Raw genomic sequence first — 14,868 nt, 5'->3', positions numbered from 1 at the left:
TGAGCCTGGGTGGGACCCCAGGGGACACTGGCCATGTCTGGAGGCGTTCCAGTTTGTCATGCTTTGGGATGGGGTGGATGCTACCATCACGTACTCAGTCGGCAGAGGCCAGAGATTCTGCTCAGCACCCTGCAATGCACAGAACAGCCCCCACAGCAAACGCTTAGGTGATCTGAAGCGGCAGCTCTGCCAGGGTGGAGAAGCCCTGCTCTCTGCCTGTTCTGCTGGGATATGCAGAATGAGGTCCTCTGTTGTGGCGGTCAGGAGCCCCCAGGGTTCTCCATGGCTTTAGAACACCGTGTGCAAGTCTTCCGAATGGGAGCCCTGCGACGCTGTAGCCTGCAGGTAGAACTGGTCTGAGAGTGTGTTGTGGACCCATGGATAGTATATTTAATTGTGGCATCCAAGAAAAATCTAAATACGGACGCCATGTACCATTTTTACTCAGCTTTTATGTCTTTCTCCAGTTCGCCTCATTCTCTGTCCTCTTATCAAATTTATTTCAAGCTCAGGTTAAGGTAGATAGACCTGAACAAGGACTGTAACACTCCACTCTCATTCATTTTGTTTGCATGTGGGTTTGCTAACTATAATTTTACTAGGGTAGTGGGGAAAGGGGAGAGGATACAGCACAACTTAGTCTTACTTTAAACCTTGGCTAAACTGACATCTTGTGATTTGATGGCTGCTGTAGCCTTGTCTACACCCCTGCAGTGGCCTGTGTTCCTTATACTAGTGGAGCTCTGTGTTACAGGACCATGGAGGCTGTGACTATACAAGAAACTGAAAATCTGTTATTGCAAAACAGCAAAAGAGGAAAGGAAGGAAGGAGTAGGGAGGGAGGAAAGCATCGTTGTGTTCTTGGAATCGCATCTATGAAAGTCAAGAAATCTGTTTTCTGTGAATAAATAAAAATGTAGCAATAAAAAATTTTAAAAACTGTGAACATAAAAATTCATTTTTAACTCTGTTCTGACATCACCCTTGTCTCGTTGGCCAAGATAGAAACACGGAGTCTTCCTATTCCTTGTTCCCGTTATTGTTCCCGGTGTCTTAATTCTGCAGATTTTACAGAGTTAACATAATTCATTTTTTTTTTTTATTTTTTGACAGGCAGAGTTAGACAGACAGAGAGAAAGGTCTTCCTTTTCCATTGGTTCACCCCACAAATGGCTGCCACAGCCGGCACGCTGTGCAGTTTTGAAGCCAGGAGCCAGGTGCTTCTCCTGGTCTCCCATGAGGGTGCAGGGCCCAAGGACTTGCGCCATCCTTCACTGCACACCCTGGCCACAGCAGAGAGCTGGACTGGAAGAGGAGCAACCGGGACAGAATCCGGCACCTTGACCGTGGACTAGAACCCGGGGTGCCGCCAGCACCGCAGGCAGAGGATTAGCCTAGTGAGCCGTGGCGCCGGCCCACATATTTCATTTCTAATATCTAAGCACGAACTATAAATATCCAGAAACACATGTAGCTACACCGTTGCACCTATGGAAACCCTCTCACACAGCACCCGTTGTATTTACTCGTCCTCACTTATCTACCTTCTGGAATAGAACAGACTTCCTCTCTATTACTTTGAGTGTTGGGCAGTTGTTTTCTATAACCATTTGAGTAACTCGAGGAAATTCTGTTTCACCAAGGGTCAGAGCTGTGGCGAGCAGTGCACTAGACATGGTTTCTAATAGAGATGATGGCCAGCAGCCCAGTTCCATGACTCGTAACTTCTGTCTTCTTTGTTCATCTCTGGGGTTGGAGAAGAGCTGGTTCTGCCGGGGCTGTGATTCATTCTGTTTCCACATCTTTGAGAGCAAGGGATAGCAGAGAGAACAAGACCCGGAACTGGGGGATTTTTATAATCAGCCCCCGTTGTGAATGCTGGGGCCATCATTTATGCAGTGGCTGGATTAGGAAAACCAGAGTCTCATTTCTAATATAAACCCAGAAGTTCTCCAAGGAGGTGGAATAAAATTGTTCTTGTGAAAACAGGAAGATGCTGCTAATGGGAACATACCGAATGGTACCACTAATTAAATAAGGCACTTTGGAATTAATTGACAGCCTACACTTAAGATTATAATTGCATATTAATCAACCATTTGTAGACAAAACTTCATGCTATTTATTATGTGAAGACAAAACTTTTTCCTGATATTTCAAAGCCAGGGAATCAACTTCGGTCCTTAATTCATCTCGAGAAATGAATACACTGTATGTGTGTGTGAGGAGCCCAAGTGAATAAGTAACTGGGAATTTCTGAGGGGAACAACGCAGTGGGATTCATCTTGAAAAGAGCAAGTGCGGACGTATGTCGTATGTCATTACTCGAGAGTTGGCGACAGTGTTATTCATTATGTGGTTTCTGAGTGTTCTAAATTAGAGCAATGGATTATTGGAAGTGGATGATTTCCCCAGATTGCTACTTAATAGTGACTAAGGGGTCTGCATTACTCATATTTGTGATGAAAATGGTGCCAAAACCCAGCAGTGGTTGACTGAAATGAAATGTAAGGCCCATTGGGTATTATCTTGAGATGCCGCCTAATTGTGTGCCTCTTGCCTCGTGTAAACGTGCTGAGGTCTCAGAGGCTGGGATGTTCACAGAAACTGCAGCCGCAAAGTGAAGCTTTCTGTTATTTACCTCTTTGTCTCTTCCTGCTTCCTTGCTGCCATGCGTGCACACTGCAAGAATTACCAACTAAAAATAAGTTTCTCCATTTGCCCTGAGAGACGTACACCTCTGCAGCTTGCTGGAACTGTCCTTCCCTGTTTCCTGCTGCCAAGATTCCCCCTCTGAAGTGAGCAGCCTGGTTGCCATGTTCATTCGTTTATTCATTAAATGGAGTTTCCACTAAGTGTTAAAGGCTGTGCCTGACCGTCACTCTGGAGTGATGTGCAGAGAGGCATCACTGCATTCCTGGGCGTTCCTCTCCTGGAGAGGTAGAAACGTAAAATACAGGCCTGGAAGCCCAGGTGCAGTTCCTGCTGACCGCCTACTGCCGCTGCTTGCTAACGGCTTTCTTTGTTCTGGCCACACTGCTCTCCTTTCTCTTAGTTAAATGTCCCAAGCTCTTTTCCTCCACGGGGCCTTGGCCCTCGCTTCTGTCTTCCTGCAAATGTCTCCCTGTTGCCTGCACATCTTTCAAGCCTTCTTTTACCTGCTGACCTCTCACAATGATTTTCCTTGAGCACCCAGTCTAGAAGGAGACCCTAAACTCGCTCTGCTTCTGCACGTCACAGCATTTAGCAAACTGTGAGCCTCTTGTTTGTTTTCATGTGTGATGCCTGTCTCTCCCTCCAGAAGGTCCCTGTCCTGTGAGGGCAGGGAGTTTGTCTTCTTCACGCATTATAATCAGCACCTAGAATTGGGCAGGTGCTCAGTAAGTATTTGTTGCTGATGGATGTAGCTGCCAGCCGTGATGTAAGGAAAGCACCAAGGGTCGTGGAACATTATAATGGAAAGAAGAGTTTGGTTGTAAGTTTCAGAGTAGACGTCTGTGAAGGATTGACATCCATGTTGATGGGTCTATAGGAATGAGATTAGGAAGGATTGAAATCTGCCTTGGCAAGTGTGTAGGAGTTAGAGAAAGACATCTACATTGGCAGGTATGTAGGAATTAGTAGGGAAGGATAGGAATCTGTGTTGCTGGGTGTGTGGGGATTATGTAGGCCAAGACTGACAACTGTGTTGGCAAGTATGTAAGAATTAGATTGGGAAAGATTGACATCTGTGTTGACCCGTATGTAGGAGTTAGATAGATGTTGATTGGTATGTAGGAATTAGAGAAAGGTTGGCAACCACACTGAAGGGTATGTAGGAAGGAAGACAGAGGATCGGAGTCTATGTTGACAGGTGTGTAAGCGTCAGATAGGGAAATATTGACATCTATGTTGACGGGTCTGTGGGGATTAGATTGGGGAGGATTGGTGTCTTGTTTGATGGGTGTGTGGGAGTTAGATAGGAAGAGAGAGGAGCAGGAGAGTGAAGACAAAGGAAAGAGCCTAGAGCACCGCTCGAGGTAGGGAGGAGCTTGGCAGCTGTCACGGATGGACAGGTGATTGTAGCCGGGCCCCAGCAGTGAGGGAGCAGGCTGAGACGGGGCTGGAGAAGGCGTACTTGGAGGCTGTAGGGATTTGGGCTCTCTGGAAGGGGGGCCCCTGAAGAAACTGAAAGGAATGGAGACACCCAACCCTAAAAACACTTTAATAAAATCTCTTGGGCTTTTGTGGGAGTTTGAAAGGGCAAGAGTAAAGATGCCTAGAGCATCGTTTGGCACAGGGCAAAGCACTCCAGAGCTCTCCGTCAAATGAAGAATTAATGAGTCAATGGGGGGATCAGGAGGAAGCAATGTGTTTCTAAAAGCAGCCATGCTGGACCGTGAAGGTTTCTGGGGAGTTTGTGAAACAAGGGTAGACGGAATGTTGCCACTGCACACAGGACTTCCTGGTAGTTACTAGAAGTATTATAATGTCCGTGATGATGTTGTCCTGACTTGAGCAGTGCCTGAAGTCACGACTCTTCTTCTCTTGGCCTGCTGCCACGAGCAGGACGCAGTCGCATCTCGCTGTGCAGCCCTGACTTCCGCAGTGGTTCTTACAGTGTTTTTCATTCTGTTGTCTGTGGCCTGTGCAGCTGGATGTCAAAGGTCATTTTGTTCATTTGACTTCAAAGGCCCAGCTGTCCCGTGAGTACAGAAGACACTCACGGCCAGCTGTGTGAACCAAGCCCCACAAACACAGGCTGCTACAAGCGTGAATCCATCCCCCAGCCTAGAGCCTGTTATGTGGGGGCCCTACCTGTGCCTTTCTGGGTTGTAAAGTCCAAAGATAGCGCTGATGGACTATTTAGTGTTTTGTTCCACATGATGAAGACAGAAAAGAGGCTGTATTAAAACTTCAGTAAATCTTGGTAGCCTTACAAAACTCAGGTTTTTATTGTCTCAGATGGAGCTCAACGTGGCTGGCTGAATGGCTGAAGGATGGGCCGCTCAGCTCCATGGTGTGACTCGGGGCCCCAGGCTCCTCCTTTCAGTGGTTCTACTGTGACAGTTGCCAAGGGCAAGGGGGATTACAGGGCGTGATGGGGCCTGGTAGCCCTTCTGCTCCTATTCTGTTGAAGAATTCATTTACCTGGCCACAGTAACCTGCAAAAGAAGCCAAAATGTAGGCTCTGTCCTTGGAAGAAACAGAACTTGCAGGTTACCAGCCAAGCTCTGTCGCAGATCTAACCAACCCATTTCTTGTCTGTAGTTGATGGCATTTAATGACTGAATTACTGCACTGCATGACAAGTACTTCATGTGTTAGGCATTGCGTTGTTCTCATTATTTCTTGGGAAAAAAAAATGAAGTTGTTTCAGTGTTCTAGCTTCCCATTGGGCTCCTGTTTTTACAAACAATGGGCTAGTTAAGGATTTTCGGCTCTGCAGTTGAATTAAGCTACAAAAAGAAAGCGGCCTTTGACGTTAGCCAACTAAAACAGACGGTGACACAGGCAACCAGAAACCCCATAGGGATCTGACCTTGTTTTGTCGTGTCTTCCAACAAACTCCTGATTTGTGTGGGGATTATGCTCTTTGCGGAGATACCTTGATTTCTGCATCACTTCAAGCCTTCCTTCTACCTGTAGTAGCCTTAGGGTGGATCGGAATGGTGCTGTAAAATAGGAACCTTTTGTGCCTGGAGAAGCCAGATCACCTTTCAAGAAGTGGCTCAGGGGATGTATCTTCCAGACTTCGCCTCATCGCCCGTTCCAGGTTGGCGGACCGATTCTTTCTCGGATCCTTAATTTTCCCTGTGTGAAACATGACGGCTCCTCTGCTACAGAATGCAGTTCTTTGTGTTTCTTTTCTTGTCTGGAATATCCCATTAGACATCACAGAACATTTAGAAATTACGGATTAAAAAAAAATCAAGTAAAGATCATGTATGACTCCTGTATGCAGAGTAGTTATTGCTGGGAGACGTTGTTTGTGTCATCGTGTTAGGAGTGTGAAGGTGTCCGGGACTTCCTGTCATCATCATTGAATCCCCATGGCCAAGCAGAGAGCCTGGTGGGTGTTAACTCACCATAACAGCAGGTGAAAGGAAAGGTAACTGGCTGGATACGTAACTGCACCTACATGCTGCTTAAGCATGGGCTGTCCACGATACATATTGATTAACATCAACAAAGCAAGGCTGAGATTTGAATGTCCTCATTTGCAAGCAGTTCAATTTTACATTCCTCAGAGAGCTGATTTTTGCAAGTGTAAATCACTGTAAAATCGGGGCTGGCACTGTGGCATGGTATGCTAAGCCTCTGCCTGCAGAGCTGGCATCCCATATGGGTACCTCTTCAAGTCCAGGCTGCTCCACTTCCAATCCAGCTCCTTGCTAGTGTGCCTGGGAAAGCAGTAGAAGATGGCCCAAATGCTTGGGCCCCTGCACCCACATGGGAGACCTGGAAGAAGCTCCTGGCTCCTGGCTCCAGGTCAGCCCAGCTCCAGCCACTGCAGCCATATGGGGAGTGGAAGACCTCTCTGTCTGCTCCCTTTCTCTGTAACTCTGCCTCTCAGATAAATAAATCTTTTTTAAAAACCCGTAAAATCAGGCTAGGCTGTACCACTATGTAAGCTGTCAGTCTTAGGGTTTGAACTCTGAGAAGTATACCGCTTAGTTACACCATTGTGCTGGAGGGTTTCCCACACCTGTCATGAGTGGCTCAGCCTGTGCGTTCTGGACTCAGGCTTCCTGGGCCTGTGGCCTTACTGGGCATGCTATTCCATCTTGGCCCAGTACCACTCTTCTTTGAGCCTCAGCTGTCTGATTGAAAGTTTGGACTAGTAGTAACTTCACTTCAATATTATACTGATCATTGAACCTGGACATTGTGTGAGTTTATTAAATGTTAGTTATCATCAAGTGTTCATGCATATTTAAAATAATTCATTATTGCAAACCTATTAGTAGCAGTAGCAGTAGTAACAGCGATACATTTGCTTTCCGCGCCTCTGCATACCTCAAAGAGGTGTATCAGAAAACTCCACTCAATTTTCCCAACCAAACTCTGAATAAAAATTGCACAGAGAATCCCACCCGCCCCTAGTGTGTCCATTGTTGAACACCATGCAAAACCGTGCACCCTGGTTTTTTAGAGACACCAAAAAGGGGAGGGGGCATTTCCATTTTTCAGCATTGCTGCCTCAGTCTGCAAGTGACTGCTCCTCACGCCATCATTAACCCCATTGACTCCATCGCAGCAGAATGGCTGATGCGGTGCTCTGGGCTGCCGGGCTGCCGGAACACGGACAGACTCAATAAACTCCCTGAAATTTAACATGCGTCTGCTGTCTGCCGAACAGCTCTGGGCACAAATAGGTTTCTTTTATTATGGACAGAAAGGCCAAGTGAAATTTTAATCAGACAGACAAGGAGAGTATCTGAGTAGCACTGAAATGCCAGGCCTGCTGGTATTTCCACGATATTGAACTTGTCTTTTTGGGGCCGTTGTAGGTATTTCAATTAGCTGAGAGACACACACGGTCTGTGTTTCTGTAGAGTCTTCTCTTTTTAATTAAGCAGCTGCTCACCGGGATCTTAGAAGGCTCACGATTCTTTTTGTAATATGCAAACCATCGAAGAGGAAACTAAGCCGTTGAAACATTGGGATTTGGATGGGCAGTTTTACCTCAACCCTTGTGCTCAAAGAGAAAGTTACGTAGCATTGTTCTTCTTGCGAGTTGTAGGTCTTCTCCTGCCCTCATCTAAGTGTCTAGATTTCCTGGTCTTAAAATTGTATTATTATATTTACTCTTAGCATTTAGTGGCCCTGCTTTCTTTTTAAATAATGTAATAATTGGTATAAACAAATGGATATCTATAACAAATACAGGCATTTGGGAATCACAGGAAAATTAAAATCCATGAAGCTACACCCAACTTAGAAATTAAAACATGTATCAGAACTGCTGAAATGACCTGTCTGGTATGTGGTCAGTTTATTTTTCAGGAAAATAGTCAAGCACCATTTTGCCAGTAACAGGTGCCTAAAAAAGTACCATAGGTCGTTAGAAATGATAGAATCAAAGAGGTCTTTTGCGCTCTAAATTAAAGCTTTTTCGGTTTAATAGTCATAGGAAATCTGTTGAAATTTATTTCTAAAAGCAGAAAGGTGACTTTGTCGATTTGGGGGGCTGTTGTGCCCTCTCTGACCTTCACTCATTCATTCTGCCCTCATTGGTTCCTACACTCACTCCTCCATCCCTTCATTAACTATCGGATCTTTTTTGAAATACAAGGAGCATGATATTTGCTGTCTTTGGGATGTTTATGTCTCCCTGGATTTGTGTGTTGAAGATTTCATCTCCAGGGTGATGGCATTGAGTTGGGCTCTTTGGGAGGTGTCTGGGTCTTGGATAGGACCTGGGCCCTTATGAAGGGGATTCCAGGGAGCCCTCACGCAGGTGAGGTGAGCGTGAGAAGTGGACCTTCGCCGCCTGCTGCATCCCCCGGCACCTCTAACGTGGACATCCTGGCCTCCAGAACTGTGAGACACACGTTCCCGCTGCTGATAAGCCGCACCGTCCATGATAGTTTTGATATGACAGCTGGAATATAGACTAAGGCGCTGACTGCTGTGATGTGTCATTTTAACAGCCTGTCCTCAAAGCTGGGTTTCTGCTGAGAATTCCTGGTGAGACTTGAGTAGGGCACTAGATTTCATTTACAAATGTGTAGCTTTAGGAAGCAATCTTCAGAAGGGTGAAGCAAGGATCCAGCTGCCATACTCTAAGGCGGATGAAGGCGTTTTAATTGAGGTTGTATTTTCTACCTGCTTTCTTCTTTTGTTTGCTTGAAGGTGAAATCCACATGGAGTCCACGTGGAACTGCAGTCAGTAACTCTGTGGTTCTTGATCATTTTCTGAGCAGTCTAACCTCAGGCTAATGAGGCACGTCTTACCTCTTATCATTCCTCTTCCACAAGCTGTCCACCCACAGTTCCAGAGCTAATTTTACCCTCCAAACTCTCACGGATGCCTCTGGTTCCTGCTGACTCTTGAGCAGTGAGAAGTGCCATAGCCCTCTGGGGAGGGCGACTGTGGGAACACTGGGGCACAGGTACCCTCCAGGAAGATGCCGGCATCCACCTGTGCGTGCCTGGGAGCTGCAGCTTCTGTGTCCTACGCTCAAGTCAGTGAGCGCCATTGTCTTTGTTTGAGTGTCCACGAGGGGTTACTCAGCATCGCATCTCACAACTGAATCTTAGCTGTTTGAATAGTGTCACCTACGAAAGGTGAGGGTGCTTCAAGAAGTTTTTGGAAAAAATGAAATTAAAAGATAAGTGTATCGTAGTGCAAACGTTTTTGTCACGAACTGTTAGAAGATCTCTCATATACAAGAATAGCAAATGGTTTTGCACCAAAATAAACTTAGCTTTTCATTGCATTTTCTTTCAGGCCTGACTCCCAGGTCTTCCCTTAGTGTCTCTGATTAAGGACAAAGGTTCAACATTCTCATCACCTGCACCATGCAGATCAGAAGGATCACTTAAGTCATGACGTCTAAGAATTACTCTGAACATAGGTCGTATCATTTTTGTCTGAACATTTCTTCACAGTCTACCTGCTGGGTTGTGCTGTATGTCTGTCTACTTATCGTCCCATCTCTACATCTGTCTTTGTGTCGCTCTGTTTCTCTCTCCTATCTCTATTTGTCTATCTTTCTCTATTTCTCTCTCTCTCCTCTCTCTCTCTCTGTGTATGTGTGTGTGTGTGTGTATTCCTCTCTCTTCCTGTCTCCATCTGTCTCTGTGTATGTGTGTGTGTGTGTATTCCTCTCTCTCCCTGTCTCTGTCTCTCTCTGTGTATGTGTGTGTGTGTGTATTCTCTCCCTGTCTCCATCTCTCTCTGTGTATATGTGTGTGTGTGTATGTGTATTCCTCTCTCTCTCCCTGTCTCCATCTCTCTCTGTGTATTTGTGTGTGTGTGTGTGTGTGTATTCTTCTCTCTCTCCCTTGTCTCCGTCTCTCTGTATCTCCTTCTCCACCTCCATGTCTTGCCCAGTGTGCCCCTGCACCCCCTCCACTCCTGCTCACCCTGGTCCTTTATCAGGTCCTGAAGCAGGCAAAGATCTTCGATGGTTGAGTCACCCCCTGTCTGTCCTTTACCATCCCTGGGATGATCTCAGCCCCTGACTCACATGACTGTCTCTTCTCATTCTTGTTTCTCCCTTTAAATGTCATCTTCTCAAAGGGCAGACAGCCACCACCACCACCACCCCCTGACCATGGGCAATTGGTGCCTCTTCTTCAGGCTTGACTGATGCTCGGCCAGGCTTGTGTCCTACGTCCTGCACACCACAGTTTATATATAACCCGTCCCCATATTTCTCTCTCACTGCAATGTAAGTTCCATGAAGGAAAACCCATGTTGTTCATGTGTGTATTACACTCTGCCTATCCCAGTACCTCCACAGTGTGGCTTACCAATAAATAAATACGTGTTGAGTTGATGGGTGAAGAGAGGGAAGGACTTGAGTTGTTTTAAGTCCCTGCAATAGCCTTATCTCTCACTACGTGAGTGGGCCTGTGTTCAGACTTTACAGATCTCTCCCACTCAACAGAACATCAAGCTGTGTTGCCTGAAACCAGTAATGAACAAGCTTTTGACAAAGAATGGAACAATAGAGAGTGAGAGACTGTATTGTGTTCTCCAAAAAAGTAACTGGGTTATAATCGGGGAGAGCAGCTTAAGACCACAGTCAATGGGAGATAAAATGTGGGATACAGTGGACAGGGAAGAACCAGGAGGGCTCTTTAGAGAGCTTCTGTGTGAGAAGATTGGAGCTGCATCGCGGCTCACTTGGCTGATCCTCCGCCTATGGCACCGGCACCCCGGATTCTAGTCCCGGTTGGGGTGCCAGATTCTGTCCCGGTTGCTCCTCTTCCAGGCCAGCTCTCTGCTGTGGCCCGGGAGTGCAGTGGAGGATGGCTCAAGTGCTTGGACCCTGCACCCACGTGGGAGACCAGGAGGAAGCACCTGGTTCCTGGCTTTGGATTGGCGCAGTACACCGGCAGTGGCAACCATTTGGGGGGTGAACCAACAGAAAAGGAAGACCTTTCCCTCTCTCACTGTCTAACTCTGCCTGTGGGGGGAAAAAAAATAGAGGAAGAAGAAGATTGGAGCTGCAAGGTGGGCGTGCTCAGAGAACTTTGTCCCCATGCATCATGTGGGGAAACGAATAACCAATAAGATTTCATGAATGGTACCACTCACTGGTATCCAGAAGAACAAGGCTGACCTTATGACATCATCTGCTACCCAAATTAGGTTGTTTGTCTTTGACAGGAGATGCTCACTTTCTTATTCCTTGTGTTCCTCTGTAAGTGGATGCTTTAATAAGTCTGCATCATCTCGGCTGGCATGCGCATGAGTTCTGGTGAAGCCTGGATGAAAATTATAGAGCAATGGTCGCCTCTAAATTAGACAAGAAAATAAGGGGCAGCAGCCCACACTTACAAGAGATGTAGTTTCACTTGTCTACGGCACAAGGTCTTTTCTTCTTTTTTCTCGCATAGAGGAAAAAGAGAAGATCTCCAATCATGCAATGGAGAAATGGGCTGTCTTCTGCCCCGTGTGCAAAAAGTGTCTCTCCTTCCTTGATAACTCTAGCCTTTCTCAATCACCCTCTCTGACAGATGGTTCACCCACAGCTGTCTTCGTGCCATAAACCTGGCACCTCAAGCCTACCCTGCTTCCAAGAGCATGATATTAGTCACTTATTACTAAATAAAAACAACATTTCATGAAAAACAGCCCCACTACGTCAGCTGAGGGTTGGCTGTCCCATCCTGGAGTTAGGTGTATGTCCCTTTTAATATTGTGGGTCCAGCCAGACATGCTCCTTGCAACTGTGGGTGATGCTTGAGTCTCCTGTCCTTGAGTGCATCTCTTTCTGGGCCAGTGTGGGAGAAGCCAGGGTCTGGAAGTATTGCTTCATACTCCATTGTCATCTTCATGGTGTAGGAAGGCATGGTAAGCTAGAACCCGCCCACTGTAGTCCAGATTTTATTGTGCAAAAGCTAGTTATGCAACCAAGGCCAACCGCAAGGCATGGGGAAGTATATTCTACCACTCAGAGCCTGGAATGTGCGTGCTCACTGACATAGATACAAGGGGATGAAGAACTCAAGAACAGTCCTGGTAATTCAGTCTACCTCTGCCTCTCTGCAGGAGCTGCTTCAGTTATCAGACACCAGCAGTTACAGCTATCAAAGCATAAATGTTGAAATACTTATATTATTTGTTTTAAAACAATCATGTCTTTAGTAAAACCTGGTAATATGAATTTACTTGGCAAAGAATGCAGAGACTGAGATACTCCCAAGAAGGTGTTGTGTTCTTGGTAACGTCAGATGGTAAACAAAGAGCTGACTGTAGCTTCCTCAAAGACAGATATGCAAGTGGCTGGCAGTTTGGAGAACTGCAGAGCCCATGGGTATTCACATAGAATCAACACAGAGATGCTGTTGCTTAGGGCCACATGAAACAGTGGGCACTTGTGGCCAGACTTTTTCATTGGCTCAGAGACGGCTGGCGTCTGCATTTTCAAATATAAAATGTCCAGTTTTTAACTGTTTTTGGTAGAAAATATTACAGTAATACTTTGCATGCCAAACAAAACACTTCTGTTAACCATACATGGCCAGCAGGCACCAGATTGCCAGTCAGAGGTCAGGGTTGCTATTTGCAGCACTATTGGTCAGATCTAGATATTCAGTGTGAGGATGGGACTGGGAAGAGAGGACGGAAGGAAGAGAGAAAGGAAGGAAGAAAGAGAGAAATAGATGAAAGGGAGAAAAAAGAAAAGAAGAAAGCAAGAAGCTAGGCATATAATTTACAGTATACAGCAGCATAAGAAGTAATGAAGAAACTAAGCAGGTTGCATTTAAAATTTAAAGATGTATTGACTTATTTTAAAAGGGTGGGGGAGATTTATTTTGGTTGATTGCATTCACTGTTTCAGGCCCATATGCCTGCAATAGCTGGATTGTGCCAGGATAAGCCCAGGAACCATTAACTCCATCTTGATCTCCCACACGGGTGGCAAGGTCCCAAGTATTTGAGCCATCCTCCACTGCCTCTCAGGTGCATTGGCAAGGAGCTGAATCAGAAGTGGAGGCAGGGCCGGCGCCGCGGCTCACTAGGCTAATCCTCTGCCTGCGGCGCCGGTACCCCGGGTTCTAGTCCCGGTTGGGGCGCCAGATTCTGTCCCGGTTGCTCCTCTTCCAATCCAGCTCTCTGCTGTGGCCTGGGAAGGCAGTGGAGAATGGCCCAAGTGCTTGGGCCCTGCACCCGCATGGGAGACCAGGAGAAGCACCTGGCTCCTGGCTTCGGATGGGCACAGTGCGCCGGCCGTGGCAACCATTTGAGGGGTGAACCAACGGAAGGAAGACCTTTCTCTCTCTTACTGTCTAACTCTGCCTGTCAAAAAAAAAAAAAAAAAAAAAAGAAGTGGAGGCAGGACTTGATCCTAGTCTCTCCAGTATAGGATGTGGTTGTCCAGAACAGTGGTTTCACTTGCTGTGCCACATACCTGACCCAACAGGCAGCATTTGAAGAGACCCAGAGAGAGCGAGAGAGCACATTTAGTGTCAGGAACAATGAGAAAAATTTCTTGACTACATCTACTTGTGCAAAAAGAGAAACAGAAAATTTAGAATGGAAAACAAACAAACAAAGCCAAAGACCGTTCTTACCCTGGGTGGCTCTGCTTTACCCTGTGCACATTTACTTTTCATTTGCTTATGCAAAGGGAACAGATTTCATATATTTTATATGTACAGTTTTAAAAACATGATACTTCCTCACTGCCTGCTTCTCACCCTCACTCCTCCTCCATCTTTCCTTATTATTTTTAATTTTTTGATGACATGCTTTAAGTTTACTTTATAATCGCAAGCAGAATCCTCCACTGAATCAAGAATTCAACAGAAGTAAATAGGAAGAACACTGTTCCTTGGGATAGAGACAAGGGCTCTAAACAAAAATGAAGTCTCAAGATGTAAGTTTCACTCATACATTGAAATTTTTTTGCTATCTATATATTAGACATCAGAGAAAACATAATCTTTGTCTTTCAGGGACTGATTTCACTAAGCATACTGGTCTCCAGTTGCATATATTTGGTTGTGAAAGACTGGATTTCATTCTTTTCTATGGCCGAGTAGTATTCCATAGTATATAGATACTGAAGTTTCTTTATCCAGTCATCAGGTGATGGGCATCTGGCTTGATCCCCTGTGTTAGCTATTGTGAGTTGAGTGACTATAAACAAGAGAGTACAAATAACTCTTGCATATGTTGATTTCATTTCCTTTGGGTAAATTCCCGTGAGAGAGATGGCTGGGTCATATGGTAGATGTATTTGCAGCTTTCTGAGGCATCTCTGGACTGTCTTCTGTCATGGCGGTACTGGTTTACCCTCCCCCCACAACAGCGTATTCGGGCAACTTTTCCCCCACATTCTCACCAGCATCTATCTTTGCTTTTGGGTGATGGGCATTCTGACTGGGGTCCTTGCAGTTCTTATTTGCATTTCCCTGATGGCCAGTGATCCTGAGCCGTGTTGCATTTCATCAGCAATGAGGGAGCCCTCGTTCAGTCCATGCCTAGGTAGCAGGCACCCTTGGCTCCACTTTTGTCCACTTGAGCCTGCACTCTTCTGGGGAATTAAACAGCTCTCTTCAAACTTGGTGAGAGCCTCCCAGGTTTCTCTTTTCTCATTCATAGACAAGCACTCCCAGAATGAAACCAAAGAGCCTGAAGTTCACTAAACGTTCCTGAATGAAGAGGAGAAAGATGTCCACCTACCAGTGAAGCTTGATTCT

At 46.0% G+C, this 14,868-nt stretch overlaps 1 protein-coding gene across 22 annotated transcripts in view; it reads left to right on the top strand.

Annotated features, from left to right (window-relative positions):
* RBFOX1 (RNA binding fox-1 homolog 1) overlaps nt 1–14,868 on the top strand; it is a 2,206,955-nt gene that overhangs the window by 1,374,955 nt on the left and 817,132 nt on the right. The window lies entirely within an intron of this gene.

Source organism: Oryctolagus cuniculus, chromosome 19 (assembly GCF_964237555.1).
Source record: "Oryctolagus cuniculus chromosome 19, mOryCun1.1, whole genome shotgun sequence".
NCBI classification, from domain to species: Eukaryota; Metazoa; Chordata; class Mammalia; order Lagomorpha; family Leporidae; genus Oryctolagus; species Oryctolagus cuniculus.
This window is presented reverse-complemented; position numbering and strand designations above follow the sequence as displayed.